General features: G+C 48.8%; 1 protein-coding gene across 6 annotated transcripts in view; it reads right to left on the bottom strand.

Annotated features, from left to right (window-relative positions):
* Positions 1-18205, bottom strand: part of DCLK2 (doublecortin like kinase 2) — a 498513-nt gene that overhangs the window by 292821 nt on the left and 187487 nt on the right. The gene's annotated exons all lie outside the window — the stretch shown is intronic.

The raw sequence follows: 18205 nt of genomic DNA, 5'->3' as shown, positions 1-18205 counted from the left end.
TTACACATGCAGGTCTTTAAAACTGCGAATGTTGTACTTTTTCTGTTCTCCTCCAGCAGTAATCAGTGTAGTGCTTATAAAGGATGTCACAACGAGTTATTGTCCTGGGGCGGGACTTTGGCGCTGCATCAACTAAATAAAGATAGATGGCACACCTGTCCTGCAGCATGTTGCAAGGAGGCAGTGGTTTCAGCGACATCACAATGATGATTAATAAAACAAGCATTGGCAATGCCTTTAGGTCTCTGCATTTGCGAAAGTTAGAGCTATTGGAGTTGTAAATGACAATGTATTTTACCCATGTGTTGTGGAATGGAAGCATGTGGTAGAGTGGAATTAAGTGGCATTGTGTGCAGTGGAATTATATGGAATTATGTGGATTGTAATTATATGTTGTTTTGAGTGTATTGGAATGATGTGGAGTGAGATTGTATGTCATGGAGTGCAAATATGTGCAATGTTATTGTGTGTTGTGTAGTGGTATGTTGTGGAGTTTAATTATGAGGTGTGCTGTTGAATTTTGTGGCATGATGTAATATTCTGTGGTTTAGATTGGATTTATGGGGTGTGTTGGGTAATTGCGTTGAGTTTAACTATTTGGTTTGATGTTTAATTATGTGGTATGGAAATGTGTAGAGCAGAATTGCGTGGCGTGGAATTGCGTGGCGTGGAACTGAGCGGCGTGGAATTATGTGGTATGTTGTGGAGTGTATTTATATGGCTTTATGCTATGTGGGGTGTATTTACAGGGCATTGAGCAGAGTACAATTATGTGGAGTTGAATCATGTTGCGTTCAGAGGTAGGAGAAAGGGGTGAGTGAGTGTGGCTTGTGGTGTTTGGCACTGGTTTTCAAAGACTCTCCTACACCAGCCCTCACCCCCCTGAAAGTACCATGCTTAAAGATGAAGCGTGGCATACAGCGCTAATCAAGGGAAACACCAAACCGATCGTATTAAACCTTTTGCAAAAGAAAAAAAAGGTTTGACGAACACACACAAAATACTAGCCAGTGAAAGGAGGTTGTACTTAGTCGCTGAGCTTGGAGAGGGATAAACACAAAAGGAGGCATGCCAAATGCATGCTGCTTATCTGCGGCGCGAATTCCGCGGCGATGCTGTAGTTTGAAAAAGTGGGCGGGTCACGTCAGCCAACGGACATGCTCAGAACTAGCCAGGTAGTGCTCGCGACAGCCGTTGGCCGACAGAAGCAACGCACGTGTTAAATAGAAAGCAAGACTTTGAGAGTGACAATGGAACCAGCTAAATCTAAGCCTATGGGGGGTCTTGAAGCCCATATATTGAATAGAGCAAGACTCGAAGACAGCGCTGCCTAGGCTCGACCTCAAAACATAGCGCACTTTACATTCTAAGAAAAGACTTTGAACTAGTTTTCCTTTTTAAGGTAAAAACACTAAACATTACAACCAGATGTATCCAATATTAACGAAGAGAAAAACATAATAAATGAGGAAAATCTCCTGCCTTGTTGAACTGAATCAAATCGGTGTACTTTCAAGTGAAGAAAGGTATTTTATAAATGAACATTTTGTGGTCACCAGTAATTCTTTAGATATCAAAAATGAATTATCTAAATAATCACTCTTAACACATTAAAAGTCAAGAAGTGCATTTTAGTTGCAATTAATTTTCATTTTATATTAAAAATCTATCAAAAAGAAAGCCAACTTTACTCCCAATACCTTTTATGAACAACCATTTGCAAAGTCAAAAGGTTTGGCACTTTGTATCTACTGTGCAGCATGCCTAAAAAATAATTTAAAACAAAAAAACAAAAAAAAAACATGACGAGGCTGCAAGCTACCACAAACTGAGGCAGGTGTTTTTTTTCTTTTTATTTACCGATCTGAGTTGGATCGGTAAATAAAACAAAAAAGTGCAAAAGCTTTTTTTTTTTTGGAGCGGGTCAGGGTGGAAGCAACACAGGGAGGATACAACAAAGGGGGCAGAGGAGGGCGACTGAAGCAGCACAGTGGCAATGTGTCGGGGAGACAACATGGACAGGTGAGAGAAAAAACTATGTGGAGCAACCGTGGAAGAAAAGCAAATGGGTGAGAGAGATCAACGTGAAGCTGTGGAGGAGAAGCACACTGTCGAAAAAGAGGGGTCAGAGGAGAAGCACACTAGAGAGGGAGGGCCACATGGGGGGCAAGAGAAGCTACTAGGAAAACGGCTGGAAGCACATGCACTCTCCTGGAGTGTTTAAGACCAAAAGAATAAAGTAACTACCTAAAAAGGAGCAGTGGAATGACACAAGTCAATTGTCAATGCTTCAGGGGATGGACACAAACAAGATTAACCTGGAGAGCCATTGAATAAGCAGCAGGTAAATCAGTGACAGCAAAGCCAACTAATGGTAACCAATCGAGGGACTGTACGCCCCTCTAATTTTCTTGTTAAGCCCACAATCTTCCTTTCACAACCAGACAGCTGGGCTAACTGTTGGTCAGAACCTAAAAACTGCTGAACATAAGCTCATGAGCCCCTGTTAGCCAAACTCAACCAGATTCCTGTCCTCAAACAGGGATCAGGTTCGAGGGCAGGTTTCAGGACTGAATGGGCAGAAATATGCTCCGCACACCAGCTAGTGCAAGCAGTCAGGAGGAACACCACAAACTCTTCTCATAGGTGCAGGTATTTTCCTGCTGCAGAGAACTAATGTTCATAGATACTGTGGCAGACTATCAAGCACTGGAATAATTATTTGTCTCCAATGCGATGACTGGTTAGCAAATATATTTGGGAAATTGTATTCTAAACTTTTTCCACATGCCACTCCAGTCCTGCACCAACACCTTCCCACCCAGAGGGTCAAGCTCACTCAAAACAATACTCTGTTGTTACGAACACATTTTCAGTGCTGTGAGAGCTCCTATTTCACCCTGCTAAAATGAAACAGGATCAGCTGGTGTGATGCCTGGCGCCAACCTCCTGACCTGCACCATAGAGTATTGCTCTACCCAACTCCAATCCAACACCCACATTACAGAGGATACCTTACGGATTCAGAAAGGAGCAAATGGAGAGCAGCAAGTCAGCCCCTCACCAGACCACAAATAAGCAACACGCTCTGACCAGTTTCCATGGCACTCAAGAGTCGTATAGGGACAAACTAAACATCTGGGTTCCATCACAGTAGCGCTGCACCGCCAAAGAAGGGGCTGCAAGTTCTTAGCCCCAATAGTGTGGTTTGCGAGGGTTGACTTTTACAATCAAGGGCTCTGGTGAACTGCAGCAATGCCTCTGCAATCCCACTAGGATGTTAATATTTATATGAAAGAGCGAAGTACAGGTCTCGGTCACTGTGGAATATCCATATGGTTTCTTCTACTAAATGATGCGAAGCTGAACACTGCATAATTCTTTCCTAAACTACTTTGAAACTACCAGCTACAAGAAAATGAAAAATGTAAAGCATCTTTACAGTACAATATTCAAATTAAAATGCCTATTTTGTCCTTTTCATGCTCAGATTTGTGTTTCCACCATATTTATACATTTTCAGAATGCCTGGCTGGTCACTTGAGTGCTTGGTATCTCATGAATATTCATGAAGTGGCCACCTGCACCTGAAATGCATGAAGCAACAGGTCGCCAACCATGCAAAATTCAAGGCAGTTAACTTAGAATTTACATGCTTTTCGAGGGTCGCACACGTGCACATTCCTTCCTTGCTGCTTGGTGGCACACTGTGTACAAGAAAACAGCAACTCTCTTCATGAAAAGAGGGGAACCTGCAGTAAGTTCTTTTAGCAAAATATGGAATCGAAAATGCGTCAATTAAATGCAGGCAATTACTCCAAAATATAGAAGTACTTCTGACAAATGAGAGAAAAAAAGCCTATCTGGTAGAAAAGCTATTCGCCCTTCTGAAAGGTCGATTGTTGAAAGAATGCCGGCTGCTTCCTACTCCTCCCACCACTGGACTGCAGTCCTGTACTCGGTGCAGAAACCAATTCAGTCTAAACCCTGCCAGAATCGCTCCTTGTGTCAAGGAAAAATCCTGTCTTACATTTCATTCCACCCTCTATGGCTTTGCACTGTAAATATCATTCTGAAAGTCAAATCAGATTACAATTTACAAACATCTTGAAATGTCAGGCTATTTGAGGTCAGACCGATTTCCAAAACCCATCGAAATATTAACAACGTTGTACTCCCCGCAATGTGATATACTAATCATGGTTAGATCATCTTATTAAAACGTGTCCATCATTATCTTTTTTCGGTGATATGACTGTCTGGAAATATGCATATTTTTACACCCCCACGTGCACCAATATACACATTACATTTGATCACGTCAATGTATTGAAATAATGTTTAATTAATAAGGACAGGAACAATAAAACAATAAATCCACATCTGCAGAGCAGAATATAAATGTGATAATAGCACCCAACCCAACTGTACATCCATTCGAATGTGCCCCCAGTCAATACCTCCCCCAGATTTGTACCTTCAAATTATAAAAGGAAAGCACAGGCAAATAACTTCGAATATATGTCAACCAAAGCAGGACTAACAAATTTGGCTCTCAAGATGGCCGTCAAGTCTGAAGAGTCTAGCCAGTTGAACAGTAGCCAGTGACTACTAATTCAACCACACCTGTCTTGCCCTGTTAACAACCAGGGGTGCGTTTTGAATCACATATAAAAGTCGCCTACAAACAATCGGCTATTCCCTGCCACCCTCATTCACCTGCAAGAGCACAGATTAACTCATTACACCCGTAACTTTTCAGCAGCTGTGCTAGATCCACTCTGGATCCCATGTAAAAGATTCAAAAGGCAGCCGATGTCCGACTTGGCCTTGGATGGTGCACTTCCATGGTTGCTACGATGGTCTTATGGGTTGAGCCTGACCTGAAGAGTAAACTAAGAGCCCCTATTCTACATCTTTTGCAGCATGGCTTTCCATATCCTACAGATTGAACTTTACGGTTAGTGATGAAATTTAGAATGATCATTGCCAATCAAAATTAGATGCACTTGAGAGAAAGATAAGATAATGGAGGATAACAATGAAAGAAGGATTGAAGCATAGTAATATTGTGTAACAAGACCAAGAGGAGGGCAGCAGGAAGGGCCGATAGCATTCGGAGATGCATAATCAATAAAGAAGTCCTCTGTCCAATTGCTGCAGGAATTGTTGAGGGCTCGCCAAGAATTGCATCATTGTAGCCCAAAAAATAGTGATACAAACAGTACACATTTGAGATGCTTATCCAGTGCCAGGTTTGTTGTGCTAGACCAAGAGAGGCATCGACTTTAAAACATAGAAATGGGATGGCGCAGACTAGTATTATTTTGCGTTAAAGTGGTGGAGAGTGGGTTATGCTGTCATCCAGTCAAAAGCAGTGAAAGAGGGGACAAAAAAAAACATAGCTCTTTTTTGGGGAGTGAAGTGGGAGAGGACTTGGGAGGGAGGATGAGATGCGCTTGCTGCAAATATCTTAATCCTTGATTGTTATACAGGGGGAATCCTAGATTGGTGCTGCCGCTGAATTCTATAGGAGGAAGCACCAACTACCTGCATTATTGTCTGTGGGATGCGAGAGGCACAGGTCTGCCACATCTGCCTTACTTTCCATGGGTCACCAGAACCATACACTCCCTTGTTCTTGGTTGAGCTACCTCCTATGTGTGACTGAAAGTCACACACCCTAGTCCCTGCCTTATTTTTAGTGGGTGCCCCCTAAGAACCTGAAGTCACCTTTCTCTTTTCGATGGCACTAGCGGCCAGATTCCATCAGCTTTTTTATTTTGTTTGAGGAGGGTGAAGTTACATTGCAAGATCTGTGATGAAAATGATCCTTCTGTATGTGGCAAAAAACTTTATCAATAGAGGACCACTTTATAGTGGTGCCCAGTCACTAACCCCATTCCTGACTCGGAACTCGTAACATCAGTCAACAAACACAATTAACAAGTGTTTAAAAGCTAGTGAGAACCATCAATACACTCTAAAATGATGCACAGTACATATCACCTGATCAGCATGCCAGACACAGACTATAGACGCTGGATTACTTGTATAGTATGCTCACTATAGACAGACATACTAAGCCCAGTATACTAAGAAGTGGCACACAATGATTTTATACAGGCTTCCCTTTGGGATTTCCAATTTAGTAGCTTGCTGCTATTGCGGGAGTTATATTTTTAATGAATATACATCACATCAGGTAGTAGGGACTTGTTATTCTGATTGGGCATGGATATGTTATGAATAATTGAGTAAGGTACATCTCACCCAAGGAGTCTCAAACTGGTTCATCACCAAGTAGTAGACTATATTCCAATACATAACCATCTTGATGGATATAAAGAGAATACCTTTTAAAATCAGAAATCTAGTGAATAAATCAACAGACAACGATGGAATCCCAGGTACGAAGAAGAAAATAGCTCACAAAAGATTACCTACAGTACTGAAAGTCAAATCGGATTACAAAATAAAAGAGGAAAAGTAAAATTCAACTGGTTTTAAAGGAAAAAAAGTAATGGGATCGCTGTAGCCTTATTGTATCGATTATTGATATTTCGAAACATTGTTTCATAATCAAAATAGTATACATCAGTTAAGAGCATCTTAAAAAATATATAAAACCTACATAAAAAAACAACAATAAATAACATTAAATATTCATGAAATCAATCAAGGGAGGGTAAAATAACAAGGGGCATTCGCAACCTGGCTTCGTGTGGCATTTAACACTTTAAAATCTTGTCTGCGGCTTGAATAAATAGAGGTAGAGACGGCCACCACCACGATTGAGGCTGTGTCACTTGTGCAGAATATATATGCCTCTCCTCTCGACAATAAACAGAGGGATCTACACATGGGGGCAATCTATTTGGACCTCTGTTTCGCCCAGAGGGGGCAAAAAACAATACATGTTCGTCACTTTTAGGTGGAGTTTGGCAAGACGGCTCCTACACTATGGTGTAGTTCCGCCCCACTGCCTGCAGAGGCAAGTGAAAAATAATATGATCTAAATGCAGATCATTTGATTTTTCATCCTGTGGCTGAGTCTTGGGGGCAGGGCCACAGCACTGCAGCATGGGGAGGAGGAGTGGTGGGCTCTGCTGTCAGTGTGCATGACTGGCCGGCTGTCGGCCGTCTTAGGATGGCCAAACCATCATGCGCATTGACACCTCTCCAGCCCAGATGTGTTGCTGGGTGGAGGGACCAGCCGAGACAGACTCACAGCTCCCAATAGAGTGCAAAACAAGCCCACTGCGGTCAAACCCGACATTGCTCTAATGGTGAGAGAAGTCTCGGGATTGGCCGCAGGGGAAGATGAGAGCTTCAGTCTGTGCTCAGAGGAGTAGAAGACCAGCGAGCAGAAGACCAGCAGGTTAGTTTTCTTTATATTGTTTCAGCTCCCTGGCCCCATGCATTTCCTTGACACCAGCCGCTACTGGGAGATTGGCAGCATGGACAACACTCAGATTCCTGGCTCACCTCCCTCCATTTTGCCATAAAGGCTGCTACAGGCAGACATACATCCATATCTAAATTGTAATTAGAGGGTATGCGCCTGTGGGGGGCATATAAAGAAAGTCCAGGAACACTTCGCCCTCACACACAGACTTGTGGCAAAGGAATGCACTTGTCAGACTCCCTAGCAATCCATTGTGATCTCTAAAGTAGCTGGCTTTTTCCAGCACCATCTTCTTTACTGCATCAACAGCCCCTTCCCGAATGGCCTGCGGCTCACTCCAGAGTTACCCAAGGCCCATATCTGACTAGTTTTATAAGCGCCCTTAACCAGCCCCCTCGGTCTACTTCATTTGCTGCAATCACATCCCATCAAACCCTCCTTTAGGTGACACAGTTCTTCAGTACTCCACACTTGAATACAAGACAACAAGGGTTTTAACAGAAGCACTGTCTCCAACTCATGCAATCGCAGGTCTAAACGGAGGGGAACCAATGGCCTGCCCCTCATAGACCCAGCAGCCCCTAACAAATAATGTTTTGCAGTGCAGAGGGGGCTAGTATTAGAGTAGCCCCATAATTCGGCGCCATACAGTGCAGCCTCCCTGGGCTGTGCCCTATAGATTTCCACCACTGGGCGGGCGACCAGGCCGATTCTTTTACAAATTTTTGTATTGCACCTGCCCGATGTTTCACAATATCAATCCTTTTTAAGATCTGTGGTTTCCATAATCCAGTCTCATCCAGCCTGATGTCCAGATAGTCGAAATCCTGCACCCTTTCTAGTACCTCTGCACCAACCTTGATGGTTCTTTTCGACCTAGCTTTCTTGGACTACACCAGGTCTTGTTGGTGTTGATTTCAAGGCCAATATTTCTGCAAAACTGGCTGAAATTTTCTAACAAATTCTGCGCCCCGCCCCTCCTAGTTTTAGACAGCAAGAATGTGTCCTCCGTGAAGAGGAGAGCTGGTATTTTTATCCCAGCCAAGGAAGAGGAATCATTCATACAGCCCATTAACTAAGTCATTCAATTGTTGATGTAAAGGAGAAAAATGGTTGGAATGAATATGCATCCCTGCCATACACCTTGGATGAGAGGGAAGGCATCATTTAGCTTTCCTTTCACCCCACATCTCGCTTTTGTAAAATTCTCCTCGTGCAAAAGTCTAATCAGGTGGAGAAGATCAGGTGTGATACCCATTTCTTGGAGGACTTACCAAAGCTTCTTAGGCACCAGGTCGAAAGCTGCACTCAGGTCGATGAACACCACATAAAGGTCACCCATGGCCAGATCTACCACTTTCCACTTGGTCAAGAGAAACCGAAAGACCTGATCCACTGCATAACCTTCTGCCTAAAACCTGCCTGAAGTTTGGAGAGGATTTGGTTATCACCGCAATCAAATATTCTAATATTTTCTCCAGTACCTGTTTTCAGAATATTATTGTGAGATTGTCTAGGTGGCTAATAGACCAACAGTTTGCGGGCACACTGGGGTCCTCCTTTCTGCAAATTGGCCCAATTTCTGTCCCCTTCCGAAAGGGTGGAATCACCACCTCTGCCACAATGGCGCTGGAGACAACATTGATGTAGGGCACCTATACAGTTAGACTGGATTTAAAAACATCAGCTGGAATGTTGTCGAGGGCTGGGACTTTCCCAGGCTTAAAGGATACATCTGCACGCTCATCCCTCCACCCTCCTGTTTATCCCCCCCCTCCGCACCTGGAGTAAACAATCTCCCAAAGTGGGCAACCCACTCAGGAGGATGGAAGTTTCAGCTGGATTGCCAAGAACCCCTGGTTGCCTGCTAAATGAAGACCAAAACCCTTTTAGGTCGTTAGTAACTGCAGCATCCAAAAGGTCCACCCACAAGTCATCGTCCCATTCTAGTTTGGATGCTCTCAGTTTCCCTGTACAAAGCCCTCCGTTCCCTGATTACTTTAACATCCCCCTTTTTACGGCTTGCAAAAGGGCTACTTCAGCCTTTTTGCACTGTTCGTTGAACCATCTCTTTGGGGCTTTTGGAACCCCCTTACTCCCCACCCTCTTTAGTTAAAACACCCCTCAATTTATCAAAAGCCATAGAATGCTCAGTCAGGATCTGGTTGTTGTTTCCCCACTTCACAAACAATCTTTTCATATGGACAGCTACAATTTCATTCAGGGCCCTGACTTGCTCCGGTGAAGCACTTACTACTTCCCATCTCACATTCCTTCTATTGTTTGTAGCCACAATGTGCTCATAGCCCTTGGCCACATCTGTGGCTTTAGAAAGGATCATTGGAATTTTTGATAATCTAAGAGTCAGTGGATTGTGGTCACTATCTCCTCTTTCTACTACAATCATATCCTCCTACTTACTCCACATTCTTACAACTAGAAGCTGTTCAGATATAGTCAATTGTGCTCTGGTAGGTCACTCTTCGAAAAGCCAATGCCAAACATTTATCAGATGAGGAGTACCCACTACATGCCCTAATTCCAGAAGCAACAACAAGATCCAGGACCTGGAGCGTTGCTCTTGAAAAAGATAGCCTTTTTGAGAGGACTAAGTCTAGAATTCCCCACACCAGGTTCTCATTTCTGATCAAGTTACTAAGTAAGATCCCTGCTATGATCACCTTATCGGTCTTTACACGCTCTTGAACTACTCTATCCCAAAAATATTCTACTTAGGATTCCTGCCTACGGTTAGTACTCCTGTTGTAGATGTGTATGCGCATGATAGGATGTACTTATGGCCCTGTAGGTAAAAGAGCTTGGACACCCTGGGAGCCCAAGAGGGCAAATGTAATTGAGTAAGAAAGGGTGGCCACGCTTAAAAAAAACTGGTATGGGTGGATTGAGCGGAAGGCAGCGACTTTTCCAGTGGGACGGAAGGAAATTGCCATATGGTACTGGAATATGATCTACTCCCATGAAGATTTGCAGCAGTGGTCCGGATCTATTTGGAGGAAAGAGCTGCCGAGCTACGATCGGGATACCCTATGGCAAGTATCTCTATCTCTTCTATGGCAAAGTGTTAAAGCTGCACCATTAAGGAAAAAACATTTATTTACAGTTCACAAGGCTTATTGGACCCCGAGAAGATTATCCAAGTTTGGTTCCAGAAGAGTGAAATGTCAAAAGTGCGGGGAAATCGAGGCTGATGAAGTACATATGTTTTGGAGATGCCCTGCAATTCAATTGTTTTGGGAGAAAGTTGGTGAGACGATTTTCAACATCATGGGGGTTGAAGGAAAGGGGAGTCTCCCACAGGCAATTTTTGGGGTAATTCCAGATGAGGACACTTTAACTAGTTTTTCGAAGTAGAATAAAAGTTTAATGTTTGTGCTAATTTTACTGGCACGAAGGGAACTATGTATTAAATGGGTTTTACCTGTACCCTCCGTTAGAGAGTGAATGGATTAACTCAGTCCACAGGGTTGCGGGGGCGTGGCCAAGATGGCGGGCTGAGAGGTCGCACTCGCCGAGAGCTCCCGGACCCCTGAAATCCTGCGCCGCTCGTAACTGCTGATTCCCCCCCGGATCACGCGGTGACTGAGCCTGGAGCCCCCGGTGGAGGTGTGGACCGATTGTTGAGCCTTGTTTGCCCCGTCAGGGGTGAGATCCTGCCCGAAATAGCCTTGGTCGGAGCCCGCTGAGCGGCCTGTGGGTGAGCCGGGAGCCGCGAGACTTCCGGGCTTCGGAACCTGACGGAGCGCTCTGCCGCCTATGAGAGGCCCGCTGCAGTGCCTGTGCTGTCGGAGTGGGAGCCGGCGGTGACTTCGCAAGCGAAGCGGAGCCGGCCAGCGGCGGATGCAGGGAGCGGAGTTGAGCGGAGGAGGTAGGCGGAGGCGGAGCCGGCATCGAACTGCTACGCTGGTCCGTGGTCTGAAGAGGCTCGTCCTGAGAGGTCGCTCCGGCCGGTCGTTGGTGGTGGAGTAGTGGCCTTGTGCTCCTGGAGCAGATCTTTCCCCGGGATTGCTGACACCGGTGACCATCGCCTCGTGAGCCTGCCTACCGGCTGGATTTCTCGCTACCGGACCCGAGCGGAGGATAGGCCTTCCATCTTGGGCGTTGGCCTATTGATATTACAGGGCGGCCATTTTGTGGACCCCAGCCTGGCGGCTCGGCCTTCCTAGTGCTCTTGGTGTGGCGCTGTCCCCGTCTGGTGTATAGCTGCAACGGCACGGTTGCCCTCTGTGCCGGACGGAAAACCTCGGCGTCCCCTACACAGCTGAAATGTCGAACGCTAGAGGACAGAGAAGGGGTGACCGGACCTTGCCGGACATGCTGGGACGCGGCGCCCTGCGTAGCGGGGGCACTCAGCCCACCACGACCTCCCCGGCCCCGGCCAGGGGTGCAGATGGCGGAGAACCCCCGGTGACAAGATCATTTCTCGAGTCGCTCTTCAGTTCCCTGCGGGAGGACTTTCAAACGCTGAAGCGTGAAGTGGCCGGGGAGGTCCGTGAAGTACGGAGAGAGATGGACTCCCTGGGGGAGCGTGTCAACACCATGGAGGAAACAGGCCACTCTAGAGACGAAGAGATCACCCATTTGCAGCAGGAGGTCCTGCGGCTGCGGGAACAACAGATTGAATTGCAAGCCCACACCGAGGACCTCGAGAACCGCTCCAGGCGGAATAACATCAGGGTCCGTGGCGTGCCGTCCGGTGAGGAGGGTGAAGACGTGACTGCATACCTGGTGGCCCTCTTCCGTGCAATTCTGGGGGAGTCTGAAGACTTTCGGATCCGTGTGGATCGAGCACATCGGGTGGGTCGCCCCCGCAGAGCCACGGCGCCTGCCCCGGACATTCTGGCCTTCCTCCCGGACTTCCCCCTCAAGGAGCGGATCCTCCGAGAAGCGCGTGGCCAGCAGCCGTTCCGCTTCCGAGACCACCCGGTGGCCCTGTATCAGGACCTGTCTACGGTCACGCTGCAAAAGAGGAAATCGTTCAAGATCGCTACCGACTTCCTCCGGGAGCAAGGGACACAGTACTCTTGGGGCATCCTTTCCGATTGATTTTTCGATGGAACGGTACTTTGCACCAGCTCCGGTCCCTCCAGGATGTCTGCACGGTGTTGGGCCTTACAGCATTTGATACGGACACCCCGGCACCGCGTCGTAGACGAAGCACTCATGACGGATGGCAGCAGGTGGGAGAGAGGAGCTCTCCGCCGCCGGAGCGACCGGGCTCGCCCACGATCTGGGCGGGCATGGCGGCCGCCATCCAGGAGGCCTCCAGAGTGGCGGCGAATGGTGAAGTGGCCCTGACGGCCTGAACTTACTCCGGGGGGAGTCTGCTCTAGCTTTTTCTTTTTGCAGGTGCGGGGATTCGGGGGGAGGGCGGGGAGGAATGGCGAGTGCTGGAGGTGGTGGCTGGACGTCCACTAGACTGATTTACCACGGCCTTGTCCGATAAGGACCGGACTGGGACAATGTCTTTTCTGCAAAGTTTGAGAAGTGGGGTACGGGAATGGGACCGGCGGGGGGATGTTTTGCATTTGGGGACTAGCGGGGGGGTTTGTTGTTGGGAGTGGTATGGATCTGGACGTGTGGGGTCCCGGGGGGAGGGGGGGGCTTTTCCAGTTGCGGGGTGTTGGGGTTCGGGGACTGTACTGTGCCATGGGGATGTTCGTAGATGCTCTGTGCTGAGGCCTCGTGTGGCGCCTTCCATGTTTGCCCGCTGGGCTTTGCTTCCTGATGTGTGCTCCAGTGATCCCCCTCCTTGATGGCTCTTAAGGTGATTACTTTAAATGTGAAAGGGCTGAATAACCCGGTTAAAAGGCGGGCTGTGTTATCTTTGTTAGAGAACTCCCAGGCGGATGTCTGCCTGCTGCAGGAGACCCATTTGCTGGCTAAGGACTGCTCTAGGATGCGTACCCCCAAGTTCCCCACGCAGCTATTCTCCTCTAGCGCTTCTAAAATGGCAGGGGTGGCGATCCTGTTCTCTAGGGGGTTCAGGGGAGAGGTATTGCACAAAATAGCGGAACAGAAGGGGAGACTTCTGGCATATAGGATCAAGGTGGGGGGTTTAGTACTGACTGTTGGCACTCTCTACAGCCCCAATGACCGCCAGGACCAATTCTTGCACAGGGCACTAGATGACGTGGCGTCCACCTCTGATAGGCACATAGTATTGGGGGGTGATTTGAACCTAGTTTACGACGCGGCAATGGACAGGTCTGTGCAGCGGCGCCACCAGTTGGGTGAGCTTTCGAGCTCGATTCGCACTCGACTTAAGGAGCTGGACTTGCATGACATGTGGCGCCACCTTCACCCCACCACCCGCGCATACTCCTACTTTTCACATGCTCACAGGTCCTATGCGCGACTAGACCATCTACTCGTGTCGGGTCCTATGCTCCTTTTGACTTCGAGTGCAGATATGGGGGTCCTCTCTCTTTCCGACCACGCACCGGTGGAGGGTGCTTTCACTCTGCCGCCGATGGTTCGGCCGAGAGGGGTCTGGCGGCTCCGAGACACGCTTTTGCATAGGCGGTCGACAGTGGACCAGATCCGCGCGGCCATTTTGAATTTCCAGAGTGTGAACGATAACGAGGACACCTCTCGCGCGACACAGTGGGCAGCCCTGAAGGCCGTGCTCCGGGGCGAATTTATAGCTATCTCCTCGGCTGAGAATACGGATCGACAGCTCAAAAGGGACGAGCTTACCCGGCAGGTGAAGGAGCTGGAACAGGTTCATCATAGGACAGGGGCCCCCAGGGTTTGGAGGCAGTTGAAGGCAGCCAGAAAACTTTTGGCCGCCCTGGACATGGACCGGGCGGAGTATGCGATGCTTCGCCTGAAGCACAAATACTACACGGGGGGGGGGGGGGATCGGTGCGGGCGGCTCTTGGCCAACAAACTCAGGGTGCAGCACCAACAGCACCGAGTGAAGGAACTGGTTGACTCGACCGGAGGTCTGGTCACGGCTGATGAGCAAATAGCAGACGTCTTTCGTAGCATTTACGCTGACCTCTACACTGGAGAGGCCCCCTCTGCCCAGGCTGAGGTGGACTATCTGGATTCGGTGCCGCTCCCGTCGTTAACGTCAGATCAGGCTCAGTATCTGGAACGTGACATCCGTGTCGAGGAGGTGGTCACGGCGATATCCCGGCTCAAACCGGGCAAGGCCCCGGGCCGGATGGCTTTATCCCTCTGTTTTACAAGACCTTCTGTCAGGAGTTGGCACCTCTGCTGACCCGCCTTTTCAACACCTTTGCGGAACCGGGTGCCATCCCCTCCGAATTTCTTCAGGCCACGGTCTCCGTGATCCCGAAACCGGGCAAGGACAGGACCGCCTGTGAGTCCTACCGCCCGATCTCGCTGCTGAACACGGATTTGAAAGTGTTCACCAGCATATTAGCGGCACGCCTGGCACTGCACCTCCCGGGCATGGTTGACCCGGATCAAGCGGGCTTTGTGCCTGGCAGGCAAACTGTAGACAATACAAAGAGGGTGACCCACATTCTCGAGAAGGCTTCCAGGATCCCAGGGGAGAGGATGCTCTTGTCTATAGACGCGGAGAAGGCTTTCGATAGGGTACACTGGCCCTACCTAGAGAAGGTCCTAGGCAAGTTCGGGATAGGTGAGAAGTTCCGTCATCTGATCTTCAACTGTTACCGGTTCCCATCTGCAGTGGTCCGAGTGAACGGAGGCAGCTCTCGGCCCTTTCCCATTGAACGGGGTACGAGACAGGGGTGCCCACTGTCCCCTTTGCTCTTTGCCCTATACATGGAGCCATTTGCTCAAAGGGTTTGGCAGAATCCCGACATTGTCGGAGTCAAGATGGGTGAATTCCATCATGCGATTAGCCTGTACGCAGATGATGTCATTCTGACATTAGACGACCCGCGGAGGTCGCTACCGGCTTGCATTGCGGAATTGGACTTATTCGCCGAGGTGGCGGGCTTCAAGGTGAACTTAGGGAAGTCGGCCACCCTTGACATTTCGCTTGCTAGCGGAACTACAGAGGCTTTACCCTCTGAGCTGGTCCAGGGACCGGATTCCATATTTGGGGATCCTGTTGGCGCCTTCCCTCCCGGCGATGGTCACGGTCAATTATGCGGCTTTGAGCACGAAAATCAGAGAGGAACTTGGCCGGTGGGACAAGGGCACGTTGTCGCTGCTAGGCAGGGTGGCGGCGGTGAAGATGACCCTCCTGCCTCAGGTGCTTTACCTCTTCAGGGCGTTGCCGCTCCAGCCCCCCACGGGGTGGCTCGCGGAGACCCAGTCGGCCATCGCGCGGTTTGTATGGCAGGGCCGTAGGCCGCGGATTAAGAGGAGCATCGCTACGCTGGCGCCCGACTCTGGGGGGCTGGGGATACCGGACTTGCGGAAATATTTCCAGGCCGCCCAACTCCGCTATCTGGTGGAATGGAGCCGGTGGGAGTCTGATAAGCACTGGCTGTTCCAGGACCAAGCGGTGGCGGGTAGGACGCTACAGGAAGTACCATTCTTGAAGCGGGCCCATCGACCCCCCAACCTCTACGCGTCTATGGTGACGCGGGTCCCGCTTCGGACGTGGGACTCGGTGGCCGTTAGGCATGGGCTTACTACCTTCCCCTCTCCCTTTACGCCGCTCATTGGCAACCCGGACTTCGGCCCCGGGATGGAGAGCGGCGCTTATGAACGCTGGCGGGCGGCCCGCTGCTGCGCCTTGTATCACTTGTACAGCCCTGAGGGAGTTGTCCCCTTCCAGGATTTGCGGCGGGACTATGGCCTCCCGGAGACGGAGCGCATGCGATACATGCAGGCGCGTCACTGGGCACTTCAGCCCCAGGTGCGCGACTCGGCAAACCGGGAGATCACGGTATATGAGCGCTGGTTAATCACTCGCACGTCGGACACTAAATTGATCTCAGATCTGTATAAAATGCTGCAGCCCCCCTCCTTCCACAATCACAACCCCGGCCGGGAAAGATGGGAGCGGGAGCTTGGGCGAGTGTTGAGCCACAAGGAATGGGAACACATCTCCTTCCGCGCGCGCCACTCGGCCTATCACACGGGTCTTACGGAGACCTTCACCAAAATCTCGACCTATTGGTACCGCACCCCGGAGAAACTGCACGAGATGGACAGGGCAATACCAGGGACGTGCTGGCGCAACTGTGGCAATACTGGTACACTTACACACATACTGTGGGAATGCCCCCTTCTGGCTCCTTATTGGGAAGAGGTCCTGGGTGAGGTGGACAATGTTTTGAGATAGAGTTGCCGAGGTTCCCTGCCTATGTTCTACTGGGATTGCCAAATGGGTTGATGTATCCCCTCAGGTCCAGGAGGGGCAGACAGATTGCGATTGCTCTGGGGTCAGCGGTGCAAAATATTCTCATACATTGGCGCTCTACCACACTTCCCTCTGTAGTTGGCTGGCTGCATAGATTATGGCATGTCCTTAAAATGGAGAAGATGTCCTTAGTGGCCCTGGGAGACACTGATACTTTTGAGGAACTGTGGGCGCCCTTTCATAGCTTGTTGTGCTCTGAGTTTCGGGAGATTACCTGTCCCAGATATCTTAGGTTGCTACGGCTGACGCCGCCACCAGACCCGCCTGTCTGATCGGACGGGGCTGGCATTGCATAGCGGGGATTACTGGAGGGTCGATGTGAAGAGGGAACTGATGGTAATGGCACAGTACAGGGGGTGGGTCTGGGTATGGTAGTTGGGGGGGTTCTATATGGTTAAGTAGGTTTTTGGAGCGGGAATGCTTCTCTACCCCTTCCCCCTTTCCCCCCCCCCCTTATTTTCTTTCTTTGCCCCCCCTATTTTTCTCTTCCTTCCCCCTCCCCCGTCCTTCCTTCCCCCCCCCCCTTTGTTATCCTTATGTGACCACAGGCGCGGAAGCTGTGCTCCTGAGTCGTATGAAGCCTATTGAAAAGATGTAACTGTTTTGCTGTATCTGCTGTATCACACGCACCGATTGTGCGGATCCTGTGGTTTATCTTTCTTTCTCCTACCCTGTTGTTTCCTACCCCTCCCTGCTTCAATAAAATACTTTAAACACAGGGTTGCCAAAATTAGACAGGGCAATACGCACAACAACAAAAAACTAGTTTTTGGGATATTTGGGACAACTATTGTAAAACCAGATAGGAGTAGTTGAAGGGCCACATTAGGTATAGTTTAGTAAACATCTTTTCAATGACCTATCTTCTTTTTCTCTTCCTATTTCTTGGTAGACACTTTTTTTCTTTTTTTGTCCTTTGTTTTTCTTTTCACCGCTTTTATTTTCTTCTTGTAGTAAAAGCTAGGGGACTTCAGTCCTATGATTATGCTTAGCCATGAAGGTTTGGGATAGTCCATTGGATATGGACTGATAATCCCAGAGCAGAACCCTCTGCGGGACCTGTTATACTGGAGAGCGAGCCTGTGGGACAGAGTGATGGACTACGAGGATAAAGGTTGTGGCCAGGCGTGGACCCGAAGTGTTGTGAACATGCCTTCAGTGAATGAAGAGATCGGGAGTCCCAAATTCTGGTGATCTAAGGCCATTAGACTTTGGGCCTCTTTTCTCTGTGGGTTTTGTCTCTGTCTCTGCATTCGACCTCTCAAATATATATCGGCTATGTACAAATGAGGTCACAAAAAAAAAAAAAAGGTGGCCGGTACCAACACCAAAAGGCCCACCGAGGGACGTCCGGCACTTAATCTGATGTCCGTGATAGAATAACTTCTAATAACCACACCCTTATACCTGCTCAACCGCCCATGTTTCCTGGAAGAGGCAAATGTCATAGCTATTCATAAAAG

This window comes from Lissotriton vulgaris, chromosome 3_1, assembly GCF_964263255.1.
Source record: "Lissotriton vulgaris chromosome 3_1, aLisVul1.2, whole genome shotgun sequence".
Lineage (NCBI taxonomy): Eukaryota > Metazoa > Chordata > Amphibia > Caudata > Salamandridae > Lissotriton > Lissotriton vulgaris.
Note: the sequence above shows the minus strand (reverse complement) of the source record. Positions and strands in the feature narration are given on the sequence as shown.